Raw genomic sequence first — 27276 nt, forward strand, 5'->3', positions numbered from 1 at the left:
TACTAGACTTCAGGTAGAATGTATAAAGACAATTAAACATTTCTCTAATTTTATTATCATATTTATAGGTAGTGATGCATTGTAGGTTTTTTCTTCTTTTTAAATATAACAGGATAATGAACCTAAATTTACCTTACAAATGTAAAGAAAACCCAAAGAGAACAGTTTCCTTTCTACCATGTGCTGGCACAGACTTACTCATGCTTTTGTTTAATAATATATATTTTTAAAAAAAGCACAAGGAAGCTAGACTTCCTAGGCTAATTATAAACTGGCAACTTCCATGCTTGTTTGCTTACTTGAAATTTCTCCTAACCTAAATTGTAAATGCTAGAGAAAAATCTAAGACACATGATTTAATATATAAAAATATCCAATTTTTTCAAGCTTAATAAAATTAAGACCAATCATGTTAACGTCTTTCATTTATCATTTGTAGAGGTACTAATCTAAGCATTTTTATCTTAACATAAAATTTTATGGTTAGAGCTCTCAGTAAACCAGAAAGGGGATAAGTGGATTCACACATGTGTATGAAACTATGAATGAAAAAGAATAAGTAATGTTAGAAAACTGAAGAGTAGTCTGGAAACCAGGTGTGTGTGTGTGTGTGTGTGTGTGTGTGTGTGTGTATCTGTGAATAGAAATAAGTCGGACATAATAATTAAAGCCTTAAAGCAGATTTAGAACACTGCAGTGTTAGAACCTATAATAATCTGCCCATGAATTGAACCCATAATAATAATCAACCTATGATAATCATCCAAACTTTCTTAAATGGTGATATTTACAATCATTTGCAGTTCCTAAAACTGATAAATAAGGAAATGAAAGAAACTCTTTAATGGTCCTTTTTACACTTTCCATTTGTTATGTTATTGCTGGTGTTATGCTATAAAGATCTACATCTGTGTTCTCAGATAAATATTATGGATATTCACATTGCCCAGGTTAAAACCTGAAGCTTAGAGAAGTTAAGTAATTTGTTCTAGAACTGGCAGCAACTATATGGTTAAATAGACACTAAAGCAACAAATTCTACTAACTTTCTAGTATATCACAAAATATTGATAATTGTCTCCATAGACATGCTCATTTATTTGTTAATTTTTGAGATCTTTTGTAACAAAATCCAAATGTAACACAAAAAATACTCTGAATACTAGCACTTCTTTAATTATATTATACAATTTCATTTTCTTTCTCTTTAAATTAGTTTTTAAAATTTTTACCAAAAAAAAAAAGTACTTAAAAAGATATAGGTTAGAAGATAAAACATCTAATTCCAGCCATTTAACCAGTATTTTCAGTGACCTCAAGAAAGTCTCTTTCAGATTTCCTACACTGTAAAAAACGGTATTTGAATTAGAATTGGAGGTTTCCAGTTCTGGATACTCATTAGAATTTAGGATGAGGATCACTTTAAATGTACTTGTAATAATAGTATGCTCTTTGCTGGGTGGGGGGAAAAAGTAGAAAAAAATTTCACTTAGAAATTTGTGTAAAGTCTTTATGAGTGAAATGACATCTGAATTTAACTTCAGAAAGACTTCAAAAAGAAAAGTATAAGAACAAAAATAAACACATTATAAAGGAAAACAGAAGGGAAATGAAAGAAATGTGGGACAAAAAGCATAATATATAAAATTAGGTGATGTTATAATGGTTGAGTTGTCACATAGTAGTTCCTTCTCCCTGCATATGCATATTGTTGAAATTTTCCACAAAGATACACAACAAATTTCCTCAAGCTCCAGTTTACCCTTTCTAGAAAGGCACATTAAATATTCTGAGTCAATAGTTCCCAGAGTATGGTATCCAGAGAACTGTCATTATTAGGGCATTTATCTGAAATGCAAATTATTAGAATCCCCCCCCCCCCACATCTATGGTATTAAAACCTCTGAAGGTAAAGCCAGCAATCATCATTCCTAAAAACCCTCCATAGGATTCTGATTTATGCTTAAATTTGAGAGTTACTATTCAAGTTTCATGTTAAAGCAAGCTAAAGTTCAATGTAAGAAGAGGCATACACAAACTTATATTTTGCTACATGGTACAGACTCTTCAAATAAAAATAAGAAAAAAATAATATTGTTTAGAGGATTAAATGGCATAACACATAAAAATACATTAGAATATGCCTGAAATAAGAATTAAATGAGGGACGGGCCAGTGGAGCTGGTGGCCCCGGCACGTGATGGTGATCTGCGACCGGCTCTGTCGCTTGGTGGCTAGGTCTGTCTGTCTGTCCATCCAGGGGTGCCATCATGGCGGACGTGGCCAGTCAGGTGCTCCTGGGCTCTGGTCTCACCATCCTGTCTCAGCCGCTCACATATGTGAAAGTGCTCGTCCAAGTGGGATATAAGCCTCTTGCCCCAACAATAGGACGAAATATTCTTGGGTGGCAAGTATGTCAGCTTCCTGGTCTCTCTTGTTATGCTCAGCACATTGCAAGCATGGATGGGAGGCATGGGTTGTTCACAGGCTCAACTCCAAGACTGTGTTCTGGAGTCCTTGGAACTGTTGTCCTTGGTAAAGTTTTACAAGGTTGAGGAATTAGGACCTGCAAATGTTCAAAAAGAAAGCTCATCTTCCTTTGACCAAGTTATCAAAGCGACAACTCGAAAGATGATCGCTCCTTCTGCTGCTACCCTCATCACACATCCCTTCCACGTGATCACTCTGAGATCTATGGTACAGTTCATTGGCAGAGATTCCAAGTACTGTGGACTTTGTGACTCCATAGTAGCCATCTATCGGGAAGAGGGCATTCTAGGATTTTTTGCGGGTCTAATTCCTCACCTCCTAGGTGACATCATTTCTTTGTGGCTCTGTAACTCACTGGCCTACCTCATCAATACCTATGCACTGGACATCGAGGTTTCCACTATGAATGAAATGGAAAGTTACTCCCAAACTGTCACAGGATTTTTTGCCAGTATGTTGACGTATCCCTTTGTGCTTGTATCTAATCTTATGGCTATCAACTGCTGTGGGCTTGCTGGTGGATGCCCTCCTTATTCCCCAATGTATAGTTCTTGAATAGATTGCTGGTGCACGCTACAGAAAGAGGGAAATATGAGCCCAGGAAATAGCTTGTTTTTCCCGAAGGTCGCCTTTGGGAAGACTTATTGTTGTGACCTGAGAATGTTAATTTGAAGATGTGGGACAGGGACAGTGAGATTTCTATAGTCCCAGACGCACAGAATTTTGGGAGAAAAATATTGATTTCTATACAGTTGGCGTGCTTTTTTAATAATCATTTAATCTTGGAAAAATGGGGAAAAAGAATTAAATGAATACTGATTTTTTATTTATTCTGTTCATATATACTAGTTTACAAAAGTCATCTGGATTTTACATAAAAAGTATGAAAATTGAAGCATCTATTTACCAACTTTATACTATGATTTATTTTATATTGACAACCAAAATATTCTGTTTATCTGAAATGATATGTGTTAATGTTGCCTACAAAAGGACACTCATGGAGATTAAATAGCAATAAGTCTTGATCACATTATTTTGCCTGACATAAACAAAAATTTTATTCCTTCCATGATTTCAAAGAGTCTCGATACATTGTAAACCACTGATTTTTGTTGTATAGAAGAGTAGAATGTAATTTTTTTATGTTTAATCAGTTCTATAATTATTTCAAAGGACAAAATTTTCGCTGAGTGCACAGACCATTATCTATTCCAAAATATTTCAGCTACAATGTTCCTTAGATTTATTTTAAATGTTTATCTCTAATACAGGGTTACATGAACTCAAGAGTTGAGCCAAAGGCTACATCTTAATATTAAAGTTTTAATGGCTTTTTCAGGTAAAATGCAGATTGGTTGCTGCTATTATTTTGGGTGGTCATCCAGTTCCATCATCAATCAGCTATGAAATGTTAAACTCTATGAACTGTAAATTTCTTCATCATACTAGGAGAGTTTGGCTGAGTCACTGCAAAATCTGAAATATTCAATAACTTTAATGGAGAAGAGACTTGACCTTTTCTTCTAAATCTGTCAATGACTAGTTTTATGACTTGGATGAACCATTTAATCTTTTTAAACATCAATCACCACACATTATAAAAGAGAATGGACCAGATAAACCCCCAACTGCCTTTAAACTGTGTGTCTTTGTGTATACATTTTACCTAGGACACAGAATTTGAGAGTAAGTTCCAGAATATCTCAGACAAAAGGTAGTTTAAAAATTGGTGTAGCTCTGCACAACAATCAACTCAAAATGGGTCAAAGACCTGTTAATTAGATCTGAAACTATGCCACTCCTAGAAGATAATATAGTGTCAACATTCCACACCTAGAAGATAACATAGTGTCAACACTCCAGCATATAGGTATATGAAATAACTTTCTCAATAGGATCTCTAAAGCTCAAGAAATAATGCCAAGAGCTAATAAATGGGATGACATCAAATTACAAGCTTCTGCACAGCAAAGGAAACAATTAGGAATCTAAAGCAAAAACCTGAAGAATAGGAGAAAATCTTTGCTAGCTACTATTTTGACAGAGGATTAATATCTAGACTATATAAAGAATTCCAAAAACCTTACACCAAAACATCAAATGACCCAATTAATAAATGGAGAAAAAAATTAAATAGACACTTCTTAAGAAATACAAATGGACAACAAATATAAGAAAAATGTCCAACATCATTAGCAATTGGGGAAATGCAAATCAAAACTACATTGAGATTTTATTTCATACCAGTCAGAATGGCAGTCATCAAGAATCCAAATAATAATAAATGCTGGAGAGGATGTGAAGAAAAAGGAACACTTTTACACTATTGGTAGAATTGTAAAGTTCTACAAGCACTGTGGAAATCAATATTCATGTTCTTCAAAAGGCAAGGAATGGAGCTACCGTGTGACCCAGTTAACCCCTCCTTGGTATTTATACTTAAGAATTAAAGTCATCATACTACAGTAATATGTGCATGTTTATAACAGCAGAATTCACAATAGTCAGATATGGAACTAGCCTAGGTGTCCATTAGTGGATGATGGATAAAGAAAATGTGTTATCTATACACAATGGAGTTTTATTCAGCCATAAAGAAAGATTATGTTACTTTCTGGAAAATGGATGGAACTAGACACCATTATGATAAGTGAAATAAGTCAAACTCAGAAGGTTAAGAGTCATATGTTTCTTCTTATGTGAAATCTGGAGAGAAAAAAGAAAAGTAAAGGTGGAGGTGGATATTATGGAAATCAAAGAGAGGTTAGGGAGGGAGTGGGGAAGTACTGGGGAGTGTATTGGCCAAATTATATTTGTTATGTGTATGTACAAATATGTAACAACAAATACCACCATTATGCACAAATATAATTCACCAATAAAAGTTGTTGAAAAAATGGGTGGTAGATTGTATGAGCTTTGATTTCCTTGTTTTGGGAGCAGTAAGTTATAGCTAGCCAGACAATAAGGTTATCATGATTCATGTATGATTTAACTCAATATTGCAATGGTTGGGTACATATAGAAATATATGATCACACACAGACATATTGCTTAGTACATACACATTCCTTTGCTTAGTCAGCAGAAAGGAACTATAAGCAACAGTACACCTATAGCAATAAACAGATTCCCATCCTAGGGCTCTCTGGAATGTGATTTGAAACCACTCTTGGAAACTAAATAAATAAATCCAGATCTTGGTTGCTAATATCATTCACCAATTAAAACATCCAAGATTCTTTGGAGAAATTGCTATTTCTATGATTCAGTCAGAAGTTATACAAAATGAGCCAGGAGAATCTAATTTTGTTAGGGAATATTTGAAACAATATCCAGAATTATGAGTTTCGGTAGAGTCAGAGGCCACCTGAAAGAGCTCCTAACAGCCAACGCTAGAGGGATTTAAGCAACAAAATAAAGTAGTATTGGATTTATAGCCTAAGGTGATATAAATAATTGAATAAATAATTGAGAAAATTAGAAGAAATAAACCTCTCACGTAGAATCATAAATAATTTATGTATTTACTCATTGCTCAATAGAGAGAGCTAAAGTACCTATTCCTTAAGTGTGGGCTATGCATAGTTAGGTTCTTCCAAAGAGTACAGAGTGAAAATAGGTAAAAAGAAAAACTTTCCAGTGGCTAAATTGACAAATAATACTCCAGCCAAGTGATCAAGGTCAATATCATATAATGTATGTACTCTTGATATACTGTGATGTAAGTGGTACTTTAACTCTGTGATCTTCTTCCTCACCTTTCACAACACAAAATGAATCATGAGGAAAATATTTTTAAAAATTGAGAAAAACTACAAAATACCTGATCACTATTCTTCAAAATTATCAAGGTCATGAAAAATAAAGTCTGAGAAACTTTCCTATCCAAGATGATTAGAAGCAGATATGATAACTCAACATACTGTGGAATCCTAGGTGTGATACAGTAACAGAAAAAGAAAGGCACTAGTTATAAATTAAGGGAATTTTAATAAAATATTAACTTTAGTTAAAGATAGTGTATCAATGTTGCTCCAAGGGTTGTGAAAAAGGCACAATAATAAAAATATTTTACATGCAGAATATAAAAGCTGAAAGTGACCTGTACCCAACTTTTCTATATTCTAAAATAAAAATAATATAAAATTTAATCCTTTAAATATGATGACTGAATCAGAAATTATAATTTATTAGCATTTTACAGGACATTATCATACTTTTTCTGGATGTTAATTTTTTGATTCAGAAATATAGTTTTTTGATACTTGACATTTTTCTTGTAACTTTAATGATAGGGCTATAATGCTGTTTCAAATGTTGACATGCTGATATGAATAACAGTCGATCAAAATTGAAATGCATTGTTCAAGAAGTTTTAGTAGGTACCTTAATGGTCCTCTCATGAAAATAGGAATGGAAAGGCAGCTTTACAGGATGCTATAATTGTCATTTTAGAATTGCAGGGGAAATCTATTTCAATAAAAACTGGAAGATTTTGTAGACTTTCTGTACGGACTTCACATGTTTCTATTTTTAACTTTATTCATGACTGTCTTATCATTACATTTGAATTTTATTTTATTAGCCATGTCTTTATGTCTCCTAGGAGTGCTATAGTTGCAAATGAGGAATAGCAAAGATTAGATGGTAAATCTGACTGTAACAGAGGCTTGATTTAAAATTTAGTAGCAATATTTGATTCCGAGGACTTGTTATCTTTTAAAATAAAGTAAAAATAGCAGTAGTTTTTGAATAGCAGTAATTGTCCCCAGCTTGTCTAATGTAGTTGGTTTGCTTAAATATTTTCAGTGTCCCCTCTATTTATCTGTCTCAACTGACAGCTCTTCACTTCACCTTTCCTGCTCTCAGACAACATGGGGAAGAAGGAGTCTTACTCTCCTCCCCCATTCACTTTCTCAAACCCTCAGGGAAGCCAAAATGTCAGCTTTTGACTCTGAAAAATATTCATTCATCACATGGAGTTCATTTCCATTTTATACTCTTCTTCCTTGTATTGTTTTCTAAACAATATAATAATTCCAGTATATAAGCAATTATAAGAGAGGAATCGGGTCATTACTTTTAGTTGTCGTCGTCTTTCTTAACCCAGTTAAGTGATGTCTCAGAGTTATCATTCAAGAATGTATTACTGATGATCTCTGATTTTATTATTTAAAAGAAAAAACACGATAGCTTGCACATTTTGCAGTGTCTCAGCTCCTAAAGATAGGGGAAACATTAAAGTTTAACTCATTTTTTAAAACTACATATCAATATGTTGGTTAAATTTTATTTAAGAACAGATTGACTCTATTGTAAAAACCAAGCATACCATAGTATAACGTAGAAACTCTATCTTTCCTCTCATTTATTTTTCAATTTTTAGTAAAAATGTAGTTTTGGAGGGTATGGAGTTTGACAAGTTCTTCAGCAATATCTACTCAGTTTCTATAAAGAGTTTCTAGAGTCATAAATCCTGAATGTTATTCTATATGTACGTCATTTCATTATTAACACACCTTTAGCTTCTCAACACATTAGAATCTCAAAACACCTTTAGTTTTATGTAAAAAGCCCATAAAACACCTTCATCTATATAGATGGAACATCAAAAATCTTATCTGGATTTCAGTGGTGCATGGAACAAATGAAGATATCAATTACCTTGAGGATAGGAAAATCCAAAGAAAAGGCAGGGATAGTTGATATCTGGGAGAGGGTCAGAGAGAGAAAGAACAACAATGTTGATGAAAATTAAGTCCTTAATTAGAAAAGGGTCAACACAGAGGAGTTGTTGCAGGTCTGAGTAATTACAAAATTAAATGGAATTCATGATGTGTTTTTGGTTTTATAATTTGAATATTTGGAAATTTGGCTCATATATTGCTAGTTATTTTCCCATATTACCCCATAGTCAAAATATATCCAAGAGAAACATAGGAGACTTATAAATATCTGCAACTTCCCTATACCATAAAGAGCTCTTCATCTATTATGAAATACTGTGAGTTGAACTCTCCAACTTTCATTATGTTATAGTTGACAGGCAATATGTTAATATGTTCCAATATGTCTAGAATTTACAGAATTTTCTGACCGTGAAAATTTTCCACTTGAACAAAATATTCTATGCAGCCCCAATGTATAACATAGATAAAAGAGTAGTTTGAGTGAAGCTGGGAATATTCAGCATAATTCTAACTATGTTGCCTCCCTAGTAGCCTTTGCAGTGGAACCAGGTAACCATGGGGAATTCTAGGGCTCTCTGGAATGTGATTTAAAACTACTCTTGGAAACTAAATAAATAAATCCAGTCAACAAAATATAACAATTTTTGGATGATATTTTTTAAGTTTTTTGCAAGTCATTTGTAAGTCGTTGGAAATCACTTCACTCCCCCCTGCACGGTAATTTTAGTGATAAAATAATGGCACAAGATTAACAAAAATTAAGTATCACAAAATAGTTGAAATGAGTCCCCATTTTAATTTCCCTCTTCTAATTCCCACGTATATTAATAGTTCTAATTATTTCATCCAAAAGTATCCCATGCACATGCCTGTGTCTGTGCACACCCACCCATGAGCTTCTTATTTACCCAAGTGAGAAAGTAAAAATCACTGATTTGTAAATTGTTTTTTTCTACCTAAGAGTAGATCTTAAGATATTTTTTCATATTTAAGAACATATTTATCGTACTACATATTGCAAATTAATTATTTTCATAGACTAATATTCATTATCAATACTTATTAAAACTATTATCTTTCCATCTAAGCATTTTTATTAATTGCAATTAGTTGATGACAATCTTTGTATAGAAATCTCTTCAGATGTTCAAGCACTTACATAGGATGGAGTCTCAGAGGTAAAAATGCTGCAGAATTATTGCAGAATTTCTCTCAAGTCAGCAAAGGAGACACATTAATAAGAAAGAGACTCTTCCTCCACAATGTGATATGCCATTATTATCTATTTTAACTTTTCCAGATATTTGGAAATAATGTTTGATTTTTAATTTTAATTGGCATGTCTTAATAGCTAGTGGGTTGAGCATATTTTCATATAAAGTCATCTCATTTTTCTATGAAATACCTGCTTGTATCAGTGTCCCATTTTCTAATCAATTGGTAACTCTTCAAATATAAAGGAAATTAATACTTTGTATATGGTTTGAAAAAGGTTTCCCAAATTCTCTATTTTAAAATTTTATTTCAGAATTCATATTTAATATTATTTTCTTGTATGGCTTTTGATGTCATATCAAAGATAATTGTGAATAGTTAATAGTGGTTAGAATCTGTTTTATGTTGGCTAGTAATCTGTATAAAATCCACCATTGAAACAATATTCTCCCTTGATTTTAGGACATTTGTATGTATCTCATGTAGTGTGTTTCTTACATTTTGATGAGGGGAACTATTTAACATATTGTTTTTTGGGTTTTTTTGCTTTTGATTTGAAGTTCATATTCAAGTTGAGACATGGGCAGGGAGAAACCAACACAGAACCTGTTACAAGAAATCACAAAGCTATTGACCTAGCAAAAAATTCCAAAATGAAAAAAAGAAATTGTCTTTTTTATCATTAGAGCCCTGTATGTTCACAGTATTTATTTCTACAAAATAAGCTATTATAACATTCAATGCTTTAAACTAAGACTGTATTATCATCCCTAATAACTTTGGGGATTGATGTGTTAAACCAGATGATTTTCTTTGGCATCTTTCATATAGTCTCACTTAGATGAGAACTGCTTCTAGACTTGTATAAAAGCTTCCTTCTTGCACTTAAACTAAGATGGTTGGACTTAAAGGGCGAACTTGTCACCACTTATACCCTTACTTCTAACTTTTCATTTATAAAGTTACTGGTACAAGTGAAAATAACTTATTTTCAATGAACATAATAAAAACTTCAATAATTTTAAAAGTAAAGACAAATGTAAATAAGAGCATTTTTTCATATGAAGGTTTTTTTCCCCCCTAAAGAATCTGTTGAGACCTTGGAAAAGAAAAAAAGGGTCTCTATATACCACTAGTCCACCATAATTAATGTTATCATAAAATCATTTTTTTCTTTTTCCAATTAATTACTTCCTATTATTCTTATCATTTTATCCAAAAATAGAGCTATAAAGGAGAACAGGTATAGAACAGATATAATTGCCTGCATTTTTTCAGGTAGAAATGAGGAGGTTCTGAAATCTCACCCTATGCAAGTCATGCACCTAGCACATAGCTTGGGTGGTTTTGAATCTGAGTGATCTAACTTCTAATCATGTGTTGTACCATAATAGCAATCTCTCTATGACTAACACTTATAATCTGCTACTAAGTAAAATCTTAACAGAATAGTAAAGTAAATGTTAATGCCTTCTCTTTTTAGATGGCAAAATTGAGGTTAAGAAATGATAAATAGCTTGTTGTAGGACTTCAGAGCTAAGAAGTAGCAAAATGAGCTTTAGGATCCAAGTTTGTTTGATTATGTGATAAACATTCTTTATGCTGAATATCCTTAATCAGTGTGCTACTCATTGTTTCTAGTGGTATTTCTAGTGTTTTACTGAAACTATTTTGCATGAAGGTTAATGGATGAAATATCTATGGGATCATTTGTGCATATCTATAACTCACTAACCTGCCTCTTTTGCGTCTTTTTTTCCTCTCTCTTTCTATATTAACAAAAGGATTTTATTTTGCATTTTTATATTATTTTATTTATTCTAATTTGTTACATATGACAGAAGAATGCATTCTAATTCATATTACACAAAAATAGCACAATTTTTCACATCTCTGGCTGTACACAGTTACACCATTCTTGTCTTCATACATGTACTTAGAGTAATGATGTCTGTCTCACTCCACTGTTTTTTCTACCCCCATGCCCCCTCCCCACCCTTTCCCCTATCAAAAGTTCATCTATTCCTCCCACACTGCCCCCTCATCCCCATTATGAATCAGCATCCTTATATCAGAGGAAACTTTTGGCATTTGATTTTTTGGAATTGGCTTACTTCACTTAGCATTATATTCTCCATTCATTTATCTGCAGATGCCATGGATAATTTTTTAACCTCCATGTCTACTATTACCAAGTAGAAAACATAAGTGTGTTTTAGTGTTATTTGGTCCTTCTTATGTTCAGAGTGTTAACACTTTTATTCTAAAATAAAATCACCCCATTGATTTTTCAAATCCTATAAGGTGAAAATTCTACACAGACTGAGAATTCACCAGTGAGGGTATGCCTTTAATATAATTTGTGACTGTTCTTCAAATAGAACAGAAAGGATTAGGAATTATTTCCTGTAAATGGCACTGATTTTCATCTTTTGAGAAATCTTGTCAGAGTGAAAGCTATATTTATTCTTCACAGGCCAAAATGTCTTTTATATATATGTGCTAAGAATTATTTTTTTTTAAATCATCTTTTGTGGAACTTATTTGGGTAAAAAATTAGAATAAACTCTGTCTATGAATAAGTAGCCATCTCAGCTCCAGTTAATCAGTTCAAACTCTGTACAAAACAGAATGAGGAAAAGTTCCTGTAGTTTCCTTTTTTATATCCCCTGGGTGCCTGTAGATTGAATTAACATAGAGATTGGAATAACTATTTTCCCTGAAGTATAGAATTTAGGTTTTTGGCAAGAAGGTAGGAATGTTTCCTTTTTTATCTACTCTCTTTGTTTTATTAAGTGGCTAAATATTCCATTTGATTACACTAGGATTGATAATCTAAATCTAATATCCACACATTAATTCCCTGAAATTAAATTAGAAGTAAGATAAAATTTGTTAAGAGCTTTCAAACAAGGTATTCATCTGAAAGATTATTAAGGCTTAAGGCTATTGACTTAAAGGAACAGGACTCACTAAAATTCAATAACTAATTTTAATTTGAATTATTACATGACTATAAATATTATTTTTCAAAATTTGAATTAAAAATTAGGCTGTTTAATTGAAGATTACAATGTTATAGAAAATAAATTCTTTTAATTTATCAAAGATTATAATATGTATATTTTATATGTATACTTTTATGTGTTTTATATATGTAAAGTGAATTTGACTGAACACATAGATTTGCTTTATTTAAATTTATAGAATTATTTTCTATTATGTAATTCATCAACTCATTTGGGCTTTACCATAATGGCATGTATACAAATTCCCTACTTTGAAGACAGTCTTACCCCATAGCTGTCTATTAAGTCTGTGAACATGAATCCTTTACAAATGTCTTTGATCCATGGTGGATATAACAGATTACATATTGATGAGGGAATTCCCCAATCTAATCTGTTCTAAATTTTAATTACATTTATCTTTGGGCATGATAACTAAAAAGTATTTGTATTCTACTTTCAACAAGGCTGACTCCTTTTTCAGACAAGCTATATTCAAAGTTTCAAACCGGCTACCCAGCAACTAGCATGATTTGTGGGAGGTAAGAGGGGAGAGGGTTAGCCAGCTTGTGATAGGGGTTGGAGCAGCAGAGGTGCTTCTTTCCTTAAACCCTTCACCCCCCTTTTTTTCATGTTTCACCAGCAGAGGGGCAGTACCATCTCTCCTCTCTTTTCTACTTTCCAGCACCAAGAGATCACTCAGGCTTCAGGGGCTTCTTTCTTTCTCTCTCTGAGCTTTGGTGAGACTGTGCCCTGTCTTCCTCAGTGTCTTCAGACACACTTCATCTACCATCCTTCAGACCCATACCAGTATCCACCCTCCCTGGACCCAGTTAAGATGGTGACTTGGGAACCTATTTCCAGGAGAGTTAGAAAACACTTGAGCCCTGTTCTTGGATGTCTATGACTTTCAGTCTTCCTTGGGGCAGAACTTGTTTCCACTCATTTTTTTTCTTTAAAGCAGCTTAAGTCAGGAGAGCAGAAGAGAGGGGATCAAAGACCATGGAGGGAGAGAACAGCTCTATTTTAGTATTTAAAACACATTTACATTTTCCCTGGCTCATTCAATCAGCCTTATGTTGGGATATATCCAAAGCTCTTTGGCCTCATTGATGGACATTATTTGTTCATTTGTAGGGGTGGATCCCTTGACTCAGTAGCCATAAATATGACTTTTTGGCTAGGGATGTGGGATTTGATTTTTTGTAGTCATCAGAACTCCCTTTCCTGGTCCTGTCTGACAAGAACAAACAACAAAGGACCCAAAGACATGCTGGGCAGACCTTTTCCAATCTACCTCTCACTGTTTAGTGTCTCCACACTCCTCAACAGGTTGCATAGTGAGAAATCCTTATGCTTTCTTAATGCCAGGGAAAAAAATTTTTTACTTGCATGATCCCAAGAAGCCCTTTCCCAAATCAACTTTTGAATGGCTTTGACCCTTCCCTCTTTTCAGAAATCTATGGCTCTGCCACCATCTCCTTCCCACTCTCGAAATTATCAAGGACCATGAAGAGTGATTTTTTTTTCTTTTTAGTTTTTCTTCAAGTTAACAAACTTTATAGCCACGTTTACATGGTTTTAGACAGAAGTCCTGAGGTTTCCAGGTGAGAGACAAAGAACTTTATCATTCATGGCACAGAAGGCAGTGTGAGTTTATTTGCATTAGCATTAGGATGCTAATTCCAAAGGAGCAAATTCAGACATAAATCAAGGTGGATGCTACATACAGTGGGATTCCAAGACAGGTAAGGAAGACTGAGTGTAGAAAATCTCAATATTTTGAAAAGGCTACTAGCAAACTGGAACGATCTTTGCCCTGAAAGGGGAGAATTTTGGATTGTATTGGTCAGCAAACAAATTGACCTCTTCACTGTCTTCCAAAACTCTTTTCATCACTAATCTCCTCAAAAAAATTCCAGAACAAAAGTTGTCAATTCTTTGTTCATAAGTGATATAGAACCTGGAGAGGCTCTTGGAGAACTGCCTCTAAGAAGGACCTTTATCTTCACCTTTATAATTTACCATCTGGCTCACAGTATCAAATAGTTGCTAAATTTTTCAAACTGTTGGATAATAACAATCTGTTTAAATATTTCTTAATTTGTTCCCCTGTATCTTTTAGTGATATTTTCTATATTATTGGTCACTCACTGAATATTCTTTGGATTACTGCAAAACTAATTACTCTGTAATTGTTTCTACATCCATACAAATTGAAGTAACAAACTTGTGTTTATTTATTTTTCTTGTTTGTTATGACTCTAAATATAGTCATTTTTCTCTAATATTTTTACTGGCTTGACTTGTCTCTTTTTATGATTTATCCTTCTCTTTGACAGTGTGTTAGTTACTCTCACTGGTTCCTTAGACTACATTTTCAGTGTGTTATTCTTAGGTTACTGTTGTTTTACTTTTCTTTGTTGTCTAATTCCCTTAGCACTTCTAGAATGTCTACCTTCTCTGATAGAAATTACATAGGAAATCTTACACTCCCTAGTCAAAGGAGACAAAATTAGAGCCATGTATTCTAGTTTTATCCCCATTATATTTTAATGTAGTAAATTCAAATTAGTGCTATGCACATGGATGCCCTTTCTACTGTGAACTAATATATCAAAAAAAGCTATGACTACAAACTGCTTTTAAGTAATAATGTACTATGCATGTGTGACTAACTATAGCATTTAAAGGTATATATTCTGAAGTAAGACTGTAGCCTTGGGAAAAATTAGGAAGGATCTTCCTAATTTTCTCAAGTGGAAAGTAGGGTTTTACAGAGATTAAGTATGACATCTCTGAAATGCATTCTATGTACTAGAAAAGTAATTGTTGAAAAATTATTAATGAAATGCAAGGTAAATACACATTTATATATTACTTACCAAATTTAGTCAATATTTCTAAATACTTTTTGTTACACTAGAGGTTCAGCATTTCCTTTATTTTTTTTCTATATTCTCTTTATTTTTTTAAACAACTATTTTCTTACCATGGTTCTAGTATCCCAGACTCTTAACACACTAACAAAGGGACATTAGGGGAATAACCACATTGAGGAAAGAAAGCATTTGCTTACGAAAAGACATGGGAAAGTCAGAGTAACAAAGGAAGTGAAGTGATTTGCAGTTGCACAGAAAAAAATCAAATTCTCTCTTTCTCTTTGTGACAGTGAAGCTAGGACTCAGGGCCTTGCCTATGCTGGGCAAGATTTCTACCACTGCACTATATCCATAGCCCTTTTTATATTTTATTTTGAGACAGGATCCCTCTAAATTGCCCAGGCTGGCTTCAGACTTGCAATCCTCCTGCCTCATCTTCCCAAGTAACTGGTATTATGGGTGAGCATCACTACAAATTCCTAGGCAAAGATGATTTTTTGATACAAGTAGATAAAAGGAATGTCTTATTTACAAACTAAGATTTGTTTAGATAAGACTATGTTAGTATATACCAAGCTAACCTTCATGTTTATTAACACATGTGACTGACACTCCAATGTTCATTAAGTTTGTTTTATTAAAAATAGGTCCAAGTGATTTTGTTTTCAAAAATTTTTTTTCCAAACCAACTGCTTTGGATAGTAATAATAATAATAATAATAATAATAATAATAATAATAACAACAATAATAAATAAATAAGTTAACATTTTTTATAGGTTGTCATACAGGAAAATAAACAATTCAAAATTTTATTCTCTTCCTAAGTATGTTTAAGACAAATTTGGGAGTGGGGGGCTTGGTAAAAGGGCAAAGGAGGAGGGGAAGAGAGTATGTGTGAGAGTCATGCTTCCCTTGTATTTAGATTTTCACCTTCAACTGTTCTGATGCTCTGAGCAAGGAATAATTCACTGGGGAGACAAATACAGCCTCTGTAGTTCAATGCTCATGCTACTAGGAAAAGGCTTATAAATGATACTGCAGTTTTATGAACACTATGATTCACCTGTTTTTAGAATAAATGTCCTGAGAGGTTTGGTTTAAGAAAGCTAGAAACATGTAAGTGACAGTACAATTTTATTATAATATTTCATGTATTACCTTTAATGTACACTTTGGCCAAACATAAAAATCAAGTAACAAGAAAAAAAAAACATAAATATAAGCAGCAGTTTTTAGAAAATGGTGCCAAGAAAGTAAGTCTGAAGACTGAAGTTAGGAGACGGAAAACAAGCCATCTAATCAGGAAGATGATAGGAAAATTGGCATCCATAACACAGCTTCAGGTCTCAAGATGAACACCTTCATTTAACTAGAAATTAATCTAATGGCAGCATCTTTTTAAAAAAAATTGGTTGTAAATGGACATAATAATAATAGTTATTTTAATAATAAATATTATTATTACCAAAATACCTGACAATAGTAACTTTAATGAGAAAAAGCTTATTATTATTATTATTATTATTAGTAGTAGTAGTAGTAGTAGTAGTAGTATTTGTGGTGCTAGGATCAAACCCAGTGCCTCACTCGAGCTAGGCTAACACTTTACCACTGAACCACAACCCCAACCCTAATGGCAGCATCTTAAAAGTTGTACCAGAGTCTAGATGATTAGATAGCAAAACCTGCAGTAAATGCTGTGTTCGATTTTTTTTATTTTGTCATAAATGATCATTATTGAACTTCCAGATAAGAAGATAGACACATATGTAAACAGAAAAAGAAATACAAAGAAAAAGAGAAGTGGATTTATATCATTTGAAAAAGCAAGTACTAGTTAGTAGGATCTTATGCCTCACCTGGGTAAAGGTTATTGACTCTAGTTCTTTCATTGATTCACCAGCATGCTGTCTAAAACTGTTAAATTGATGAATGCAAAAGTTTATATGTTACAGACACAAATGGTTACAGATTTTCTTCATTTTTTTTCCTAAGGATATCTGTAAATATTTTTTTCTGCTTATATTTGAATATTCAAATATTGTACTTAATTATTATCATCCTTGATATTATCAGTCTCCTCTAGTTAAACCTTCCATTCTGTCATAAATGGTTGAATGTATTAACATTGCATAAGGAATAACTTTGCCATAATATAAAAACCTGTTAACAGAATCTTATGTTTGAGTAAAATATGTGAACATTTTCACCAATGATTTGTTTCTGAGAACTTTTTTAAAAATTAGCATCTAGGTTAAGAGTAGAAATTCTGTACTAGGCTTCCTTGTTACCCTTTAGTTCCTTTATTTATATTGGTTTTTAAGTTTGGTGCTTTCACCTCTGAACCTGTATCAAAAATGAGGAAAAAATAAATTCATGAAAAGCTAAGCATATTCCCTTAGTGTTTTTACTGAATAGAATAAGATTTCAAATGTGTAGGTCCTTTTATGGAAAAATGTATAATATTTCATAACATGCACTGAACTAAGTCCGAGAAGAGCATTGAATTCCAACACTAATCTCTTTGCCTGAATTCCCAGAGCATTTTGTTTATATATTATGATTTATTTCACTCTCAATTTGATAGTTATTTATGTATGTGTTTTCATATCCACTTACATTTTTATAAGCTACCAAGGACAGGTTTTATGTCTGCTTCATCTTGGAAACCTCAGCCAAGAATTAACACAGGGTCTTAAATGGTAGATTCTCAAAAAGCATATGTTAATTGAAGGCATATTAGAATATTGTTTACTAACCAAGGTGAATGGTGAGCTAAGTCGTACTGACCAAAGAGTGCACAATATGAACATCACAAAGAGTGTGATGTTCTATCCATTTTTTTCTTTTTTTTTTAAATAGGTGCATTATAATTATACCATAACAATGGGATTCATTGTACACATAATTTGAGCAACCTCATTCTCCAGTATCTTTTCCTCTCTCCTCCCTCCTCCTGATCCATTTGTTCTACTCTAGTGATCTCTCCCTTATTATCATTTCAATTAGTGTATTATATATAGTGTGTTGTGTGTGTATGTGTAATATATTTTGATATATTTTTACATGAACATAGATTGATTTGGTATATTTTGAAACCCAGGTTGTCAGTATGCCCTCCCCTCTTCCTTCCTTCCAGATCCCCTTCCTCTACTCTATTGGTTTCCCTTCTATTTTTGCGCAAGATTTTTTTTCCCTTTGCTTCCTCTAGTTTCTACATATGTGAGAAAATAGTTAGACACTTGACTTTCTGAGTCTGGCTTATTTCACTCAGCTTGATGTTCTCCAGTTCCATCTATTTACCAACATATGACATAATTTCATTTTTCTTTATGGCTAAGATTAAACTCCATTCTTTATATATACCACATTTTCTTTATCCATTTTTCTGGTTCATATCTTGTTGATTATAAACTGCACTTACATAAACATTGGCATGCATGTATCACTATAATATGGTGATTTTAGTTCTTTTGGACAAATATCAAAAAGTGTGATAACTGACTCATTTGGAGTTCCATTCATATTCTTTTCAGGAATGACCATTCTGCTTTCCAAAGTGGTTGTACTAATTTGCAGTCTCACCAGCAATGTGTAGTGGAACTTTTCCCCTACATCCTTGTCAGCAATTATTATTTGTATACTTGATGACTGCCATTCTAACTAGGATGAGATAAAATCTCAGTGTGGTTTAGCACTTCCCTGATTGCTAAGAATTTAGAACATATTTTCATATATTTGCTGGCCATTTGTATATCTCCTTTTGAGAAATGTCTATTTGGATGATTTGCCCATTTATTGATTGCTAATTTTTGTCATTAATTTTTTTGAGTTCTTTATATATTCTGGACATTAATCCCATATTAGAACAGTAGCTAGCAACTATTTTCTCCTATTTTGTACATTCTTTGTTCATGTTCTTCTTTTTATTTTCTGTGCAGAAGCTTTTTGATTGATGTCATTCCACTTATTGATTCTTGGTTTTATTTCTTAAGCTTCAGGAGTCTTATAAAGGAAGTCAGTGACTACACTAATATGTTGGAGTGCTGATCCTGTTTTCTTTTAAGAGTTGTACTGTTTCTTTTATAATTCCTAGGTATTTGATTCACTTTGAGTTGATTTTTATGAAGGATAAGAGAGAGAGATCTATTTTCATTCTTTTACACATGAGTTTTATTCAGCTTTTTGCTGCTGTGACCAAAATACCTGACAAGAGTAACTTAGATGAGAAAAAGCTTATTTGGGATTCATTGTTTCTGACGTCTCAGTCCAGTGATGGTCAATTCCATATTTCAGGGCCCAAGGTGAAACAGCACACAATGGGTAAGGCTTAAGCAGAGGAAAGCTGTGCAATTCATGACAGGGTCTAGAAGCAGAGAGAGATGAAGGTGCCACAGGAAGACCATCTCTTCCAGAGCCTGCCCCTACTGACCCACCTCCTCCAGCCATTCCCCACATGCCTGCAGTTACCACCCAGTCAGTCCACTCAAACTAGGATGGACTAATTAGGTTATAGTTCTCATAATCTAATTATTTTACCTCTGAGTATTGAGTATTCCTGTATTAACAAAAGCTTTTGGAGCACACTCACATCTAAACCATAACAACATGGATATCCAGTTTCCCTGTCCCTATTTGTTAAAAAAGGCTCTGTTTTCTCCAAGGTATGATTTTGGCACTGTTTATAAAGAATAAAATGACTGACTATACATGCCTGTCTCTGTGTCTTCTATTCCATTGATTTTCATGACTTTTTTTTCTTTTCTTTCTTTTTTTTTTTGCCAATAACATGGTGTTTATGTTACTATAGCTCTGTAGTAGTGTAATTTGAGATCAGGTATTATTGTGGAGAACTTGAAACATATAGGAATAGCAAACTACTCTGCACAGAAGCTTTTCTGCAAACCAACAGTATTCCTATTTTAAAGATGAACACCAGGGAACTTGCTTTGTTTCAGACAACAAATTTATGAATAATTTACTTAATAAGAGAATTTGAAAGATAATCCTTTCCTATTCTAATATAGTGGAAATACTGTGTATAAAATAATATTGAGACAAAGTTACTGTACAATAATTACAGGCTTCCTTCCTTCATTGTAATTTAAAATTTCCCTTACAAATATAATAAGAACCCAGGCCTTAGGTCCTAATGACAGTGCTTCCAGTATACTTTTCTTTTTCTTTTCTTATTTTTTTTAACATAAAGAGTTATCTTTTTGTCTTTCTTTTTTTTTAACATAAAGGGTTTCTTTCTTTTTTTAACAAAGAGTATCACAAGGTTAATTATCCCAGAAGTGTTTTAAGACCAGCACAATTGCCTAACATGTGAACTAAATGTTCTTACTAATGATACTTCCTCACCATTTAAATTTTAACTCACAAAAAAATCATTTCTTGCCACCAAGAAAATATGTCCTTTTAAAAATATTATTAGTTTTGTTTTGATTTTAAGCCAAGAAGCAAATAGTTAGCATTGCTGCTTTGAATATTCCATTTTTGGGGCAGTCTTTCTGTAATATTGAAACCACATTATGACTTGTTTAATAAAGCTCATTTTATAAAAAAAGACTGCTAGTATATTTAACCCATTTTTCAAATAGCATCTATATTTTTCAGTGTTAATTCAAACTTTATTTGAAGAATTCTCTAACAGATGTGTTGCCTCCCCAAGTACAGAAGGCAAAATCTATAAGTCTTGATCTAATTTGTAATCTTTGACCTACATGAAGGTTTAGTTGAAATAAACCAGTAAGATCAAAATATTAATTACTAAGAGGTCATTATCATGTGGGAATATTACACACCTTCTTCTCCAAGTAATCAAAGCTGAAGACGGAAGAGTTTCTGGCAAACCACAACAGAACATGATTCAGATACTGTAAGTCAAAAGCCAGATGAAACACTTCTGCCCCTTGCAGGGGAAAAAAAAAAAAAAAAAAAAACATTCCTTTAAAACCAAGGACAAAGAGACAGGCTTAAATAGAAGCCAAAGAGAATCATCTTCCATAAATAGTGGCTCTTAGGATGAAACCTGAGAAGCCAAGGACAAAAATTCTCTTGAGATCTAGTTTTCTCACAACCCTGAGGCTTAAGAAAATGCAAGTCTTGTGGGAAAACATAACTTATAACTTATGTAAATGAATTAGAAGCTGTGTTTGCTTATGAAAAATAGAGAATTAAGAATTAAATTTTCTATAAGGTAAATTGCCTGTAGATTTCTACACAATATTGACTTTAATCCCCAGACAAATAACCAGATAAAGCGAAGTAAGGATGAAATTTACAAGTATTAGGAAGTAATTATCACCTAATATACACTGCCATTATTAATGACTTAAATAACCATATGAAGAATATAAATGCTGCAAGATCTATGATCTAAGTTGATATAAGTAGATTTAAAATGTCATTTTTATTTTTATAGCCCCATGGATAAATGGCATTAAACTTCTCCTATAACACTATTATATTTGCGTTATTTTTTAATAGTACACATTTTTATAAGTTCCTGATATACAGAACTGTGTTTAAAAAAAGACTCTAATCCTGTTTTACTTATGTTTGTTAAACTTATATTTCATTAAATTTACTGAATTTTACAAAAGCAAATTCTGAAGTCAAAAATGTTAACTAGGTGGGAGGAAAAAAATTCTTCCTGCCCATTAGACAAGTGAGCTTCAAGGATGAGGTATCTAACAAAGGATATTATTATTATTTTTTACCCCCCCTCACTTTAGCTGAGGATAGAGGAAACCAGTGCAGGTACTCTTAGCTATCATATATAGACAATTTGGGGCAAAAATCTGATAGGTTTGATTTGCATTTTTCAAAAAGCAGACATAGAGAAAATACTCTCCCCATTGCTTTTAAAAACATAGAAGAACAAAACCTTTAGAAGCTTTAACAACAGTTAAAATTTTCCATTCAGAAGTTGTAATGATTCCAACAAGAAAATTTAACATAGGGTCTTAAATTTCAGACACACTTGGGATAAATCTGGGTTATAGGAAACAATAACTGAAAATAAAGACAATTATTCCTAGGAAATCACAACTCTTTATAAGAACATCTCATATCCCAGGCTTTACTAATTTTGCTTAGGAATGTCTATTTAAAAGTCTGTTTAAACACTTCCTTTATGCCATCTATTCTTCATCTCCCTTAAAGAGTTTTGGCACCTTTCAAGCACTCTCACTAGGAAAGCAGTCACATCCTGAAAGTTGTTGGCGGAGAAAAATCAAAAGCAATAGTTCTTAGCAGTTCCTGTAGCAAACTCAGAATTGGCATTACTACCAAAGTCAATAGCAAAGGGGGTCATTTATCTCCTTCAAATAATGCCTACCTAACACACCATAGATGTGGTGACAAGTGGAAAATGATGGTGTAACAAGCTATTGTTAAAAAGATAAAAGCTGGTTACCTGCTAATCAAAAATCTGAATTTCATATAAAACTTAGCATGGCTTTTTATAGTAAGGAATTAAGTAGAACATCACTTTATAGAGGTTCCCTTTCTATATTTTAATATTGTTGATCAGGTCAATTAGTTCTTCATTTGTTCTTTGTTTTTGGCAGGAGGGTGTACCAGAGATTGAACTCAAGGGTACTCAATCACTGAGCCACATCCACAGCCTTATTTTGTATTTTATTTAGAGACAGGGTGTCACTAGGTTGCTTAGTGCCTTTTCATATATTTTTATTAATTAAACTCAAGCTTATGGAATGACATTTAGGTGCCATGTATTGGCCATGGTTCATCATTCCATTTCCTCAATGAAAATGTCATTTTTTGATAAGACAAAAATAAGTCGATGATTAAAATAAAAATATTAAAGTCATCACTTTTTGTGTTTATGGATAGTAACCGAATAGGACCTTTTCCTTTTACATGTACAATTTTTTTTAAAAAATTAAATTATGAATTTGAGATAAAATTCATGCTGATTTGAAGCTGGTTTTCTTCCTAGGAGTTTTTAACTCTTGAATATATCTTGGGAAACACTTTTAACTTGCATCTGTTACGCAAATGGCATTTGTTGCCAGTCACTAAAAGTAAATGTCCAATACTCTTTACCACACTATCTTGGTACTGAAGTCATTACCCTATGTACCTGTTCTTTCAGACTAATTAATGGACAAAGAACCTCAATTCTTCTCCAAAGGGAACAGGTATAGCAATGGGGTGTGCAGGTGCCACATTATGTACATGCTTCAGTAGAACAAAGGAGTTCACAGTAAGTCTAAGACAAGAAAGGAAAGTACCCAACAAGATGATAAATCTAGCTATGACTGTTCTTTAGGAAAGGAAAGGAAGTATTCAGGCCCATAATCTGGTCATATTGACTGAGTAGAGGTCAAAAACCTGTATGCATAAGTCAGCCTTCCCAACAGGATCATCCTAATCATTCCTTGTTTTCCTTTTGTTACCATAGGGTCCACTCAGGTCACCCAGCAACAAGGTTGCCTGATGATGTCCTCCATTTGTATTCCTGGGCATTGAGCCTTTTATCATTACGTGACAGAGCCTATACTCTCCTTTTGCATTTTAATGAGCCCTGAGTGTGGTATCAATCATTTTCTTACATTTAACTTGTATATGATACCATTTTCAGGCCATATTCCTACCTATGCCTGTGTTTTTATGGAATGAATCAACATCTCCTCACTCTAGCCCAGAAATGCCTTATTAATATTTACCCCCTGTGCAAAGACCTTGTTCCCACTAACTAGTTTGTTCCATTGTGCCTGATGATGATGTGAATGCTCCTACTTCTGATTTTCTTAAAAGGCCATTATGACTATCTGAAATGAAAAATTTTCATCTCCATAAATGATTAAAGGTCTAGGCCATCACCTCTAGTCACTGAGGTTTTCCTCTCTATCAGCCTAGTGATTTCTTCCTCCTCAATATTCTCTGCAACTTTTTTTTTTTTTTTTGGCTCCTGTCTGGTGGGATTGCTGCTATTGCTGTTTCTCTGTTTCTTGCTGGAACATTGGCAAACTCCTGGAGAGCCACTGCTTTTACAAGTTCACAAAACCAACTCATTGCAGTTATTGTATTCTCCCAGGGAGCTCCAAATTTGCAAATAATAGCCTTTATAAGTGCTATTAAAAAGACTATCTCACAATTGATAGCACTTATTAAATAATTTTATTTTTAATAAATATTTTATTAAAAATTAAATATTAAATTTAAAATTTTATTAAATAAATGTCTTTATTCATGCACAAGTGTCCAAAGCCTTTATATGAAGCATTAAATGATTTTAGTGTTTACTAACTGCCAGGAGTATTTACAGATGAAGTACTTCAGGGTTCTGTAGTAGAGGAGAACAATCTGAGATTTTTAATATTTCAAGGAGGAAGAGAACTGCTACAACAATAATAGTGTACTGTAACAATATAGCAGTTCCAAAAAGTGATTTGGTAAGAATACAAATTTTATACAGGTTCTTTTCTGTTTCCCACATATATCAAGTTTACAATTATTGAAGCATTTATAATTGTTGTTTACTGTGGTTCAGATCACTCTTGTAAAGGAACATTAGAAATAGTGATTTTAGAGTATTTTTTAATCTCTTTTCAATCATTAAAATATTTGAGAATAGTATTTAGCTTTGGTAGCCAGGAGCTAGAAATGTGTAAAAGAAGAATCACTCTACCCAGAATTTTAGTAATGATCCACTGAGGATCTGATTCCTGGACCATTCTTACACATCTTCCTCATCTGGCTGTTTTTACATGGCTTCCAGGGTAAGTATCATTTTTATTATGAAGCACTATAAAACACAGAAGCTGAGGGTAAATAATTTCTGTAAATTATGTCCAATTCCAAATTGTATTTATTGCACTCAGTTGTTTATTTTTCATACACTATGATCTATAAGGACAAGTCTAAGCCTTATTTACCCTTGTAACCCCAATGTGTAGTGTAGTACACTTTCATATTTTATAAAATGAAAGTGAAAAATATTTGAAAGGGAGCAATCAATGGAATTTTATATCTTTCTGATTTGAGTAGTGAGTAAGTATTTATTTTCAGTATGAATAGATTAGTGAACTGAGTGTGTTATCCTAATTATTATATATGGAAAAATAGGAAACATTGAAAAGGAGTTTGTGAAAATTAAAATATTTTAATCAAATTGGGACTGTGTTACTTTCCCCATATCCTTTACCATACTGGATTATCTTAAAAATAAACTTAGGTTATATGATAATTAGAGTCATTTAGTATGTGAAATATTATTAGTATCTTATATTCATATGGTTTTGATACTTTATCATTACATGTTGTAAACACTACCTCATAGAATTTTTATATCTGTATTTCTGGCAACGTATGAAATGTGCTAAATAATTGCTTGTTTTTAAATTTAATTTAAATAAAAGGTTCAAAGCTCAGTCATAAGGCATTCTGCATAAGAGAAACTTAAGCCTATCAGTAAATTAAGTTCAATGTGAATCCTGACTTTGGTCCAAATTTAGTCTGGGAATTTTTCTACTAATTATAGAAAATAATAAGAGAGGTTTAGCTCGAGGAATTGGAGCTGCTTTATACAAGCTGTTCAATGAATATCAGATATTTAGTAGCATATCTGCTTACACAGTGTAAATGGGATGAAATAAGACATTAACTTTATATATACACTTCAGTAAAGGTTTTTGTTTTCTCCTCTAATTGAGAAGTTTGGTTCATTTACATTAACATACATTCTTTAACAAGATATCGGCATGCCAACTTTGAGGGGCAACATATGAATCTACTAGACTAAGAAATTTTAAGGTCAGTCATCTTCATTATTTTTTGAATCTTAATGTATAGCTGAGTACCAGACTTAAAAAAAAATCACTCAAAATTTTATTATGATAGCTCAGAAGGCTTATGCATCAGAATAGAGTATTTAAATCCAGCCTAAGAAACTTAGTCAGACCCTGTCTCTATATAAAATGTAAAAAGAGCTAGGGATGTGGCTCAATGATTAAGTACCCCTTGGTTCAATTCCAGTATCAAAAAGAAAAAAAAAGTTTATCATGGTATGTCACAGTAGCCTACATTTATTTTATAAATTTTTTCTTCCCTGGAAACCTTTACAAATGCAATAATAAAAAGGACAGTTTTGAAATGGAGAAACTATTTGAAATGGAGTTGGTTTTTGTTTTTGTTTTGTTTTCGCTGTTTTGAACCCAGGGTCATTTAACCAGTGAGCCACATCCCCAAGTCCTATCTATCTATCTATCTATTTATTTATTTATTTTGAAATAAGGTCTCACTAAGTTGCTGAGACTGGCCTTGAACTTGCAATCTTCCTGCCTTAGCATCCTGAACCACTAGGATTATAGGACTAGGCCATCACACCCAAATGGGACACACACACACACACATAATGATCTAACTTTGGAAAATATAAAAGTGCCATTAATCATTATGTTTGCACAATATGTCCCCATTTGGTTAAAATTCTTTTTTTAGGTAATAGTCACAAGTTCTGGTGAAAAGGAAAGAGTGGTTAAAAACGCTAGAAGGAGAGCTAAGTGAGCACAACATAATGATACCTTGCCATTTTGGCTAAATTTGGCTTTGCTCCACCATGAGAGATTTAAAATTTGGATGAACCATTTGAAAACCCTCTCTTTGTTGTCAATCTATATAGCCTTATTCTCTGGAATACCTATACTTTTAACTATTGCTTTTCCTAGATTTTGAATACAACCATTTGTGCATTTAAGTATTACTTATCTTACTGGGTGGTAATCATCATAAGGAGACCTTCTAGTAGTTTTTTTCTCAGTGACTATAAAGCACTTTTATCTATCTCTATATATGTCTATCTTACCAATTTAATATTTTCTACTAAATGGTGAAAGATTAATCATCATAAGGAGACCTTCTAGTAGTTTTTTTCTCAGTGACTATAAAGCACTTTTATCTATCTCTATATATGTCTATCTTACCAATTTAATATTTTCTACTAAATGGT

At 32.8% G+C, this 27276-nt stretch overlaps 1 protein-coding gene and 1 pseudogene across 1 annotated transcript in view; both read left to right on the top strand.

Annotated features, from left to right (window-relative positions):
- The window catches only part of Pcdh15 (protocadherin related 15), a 1685700-nt gene that overhangs the window by 227724 nt on the left and 1430700 nt on the right, over positions 1-27276 (top strand). The window lies entirely within an intron of this gene.
- LOC124076125 (mitochondrial carrier homolog 2-like) lies at positions 2256-3220 on the top strand (annotated as a pseudogene).

The sequence above is a fragment of the Marmota monax genome, unplaced genomic scaffold (assembly GCF_021218885.2).
Source record: "Marmota monax isolate L192 unplaced genomic scaffold, Marmota_monax_Labrador192_F-V1.1 WCK01_AAM20220418_F8-fsc00019, whole genome shotgun sequence".
Classification (NCBI taxonomy): Eukaryota; Metazoa; Chordata; class Mammalia; order Rodentia; family Sciuridae; genus Marmota; species Marmota monax.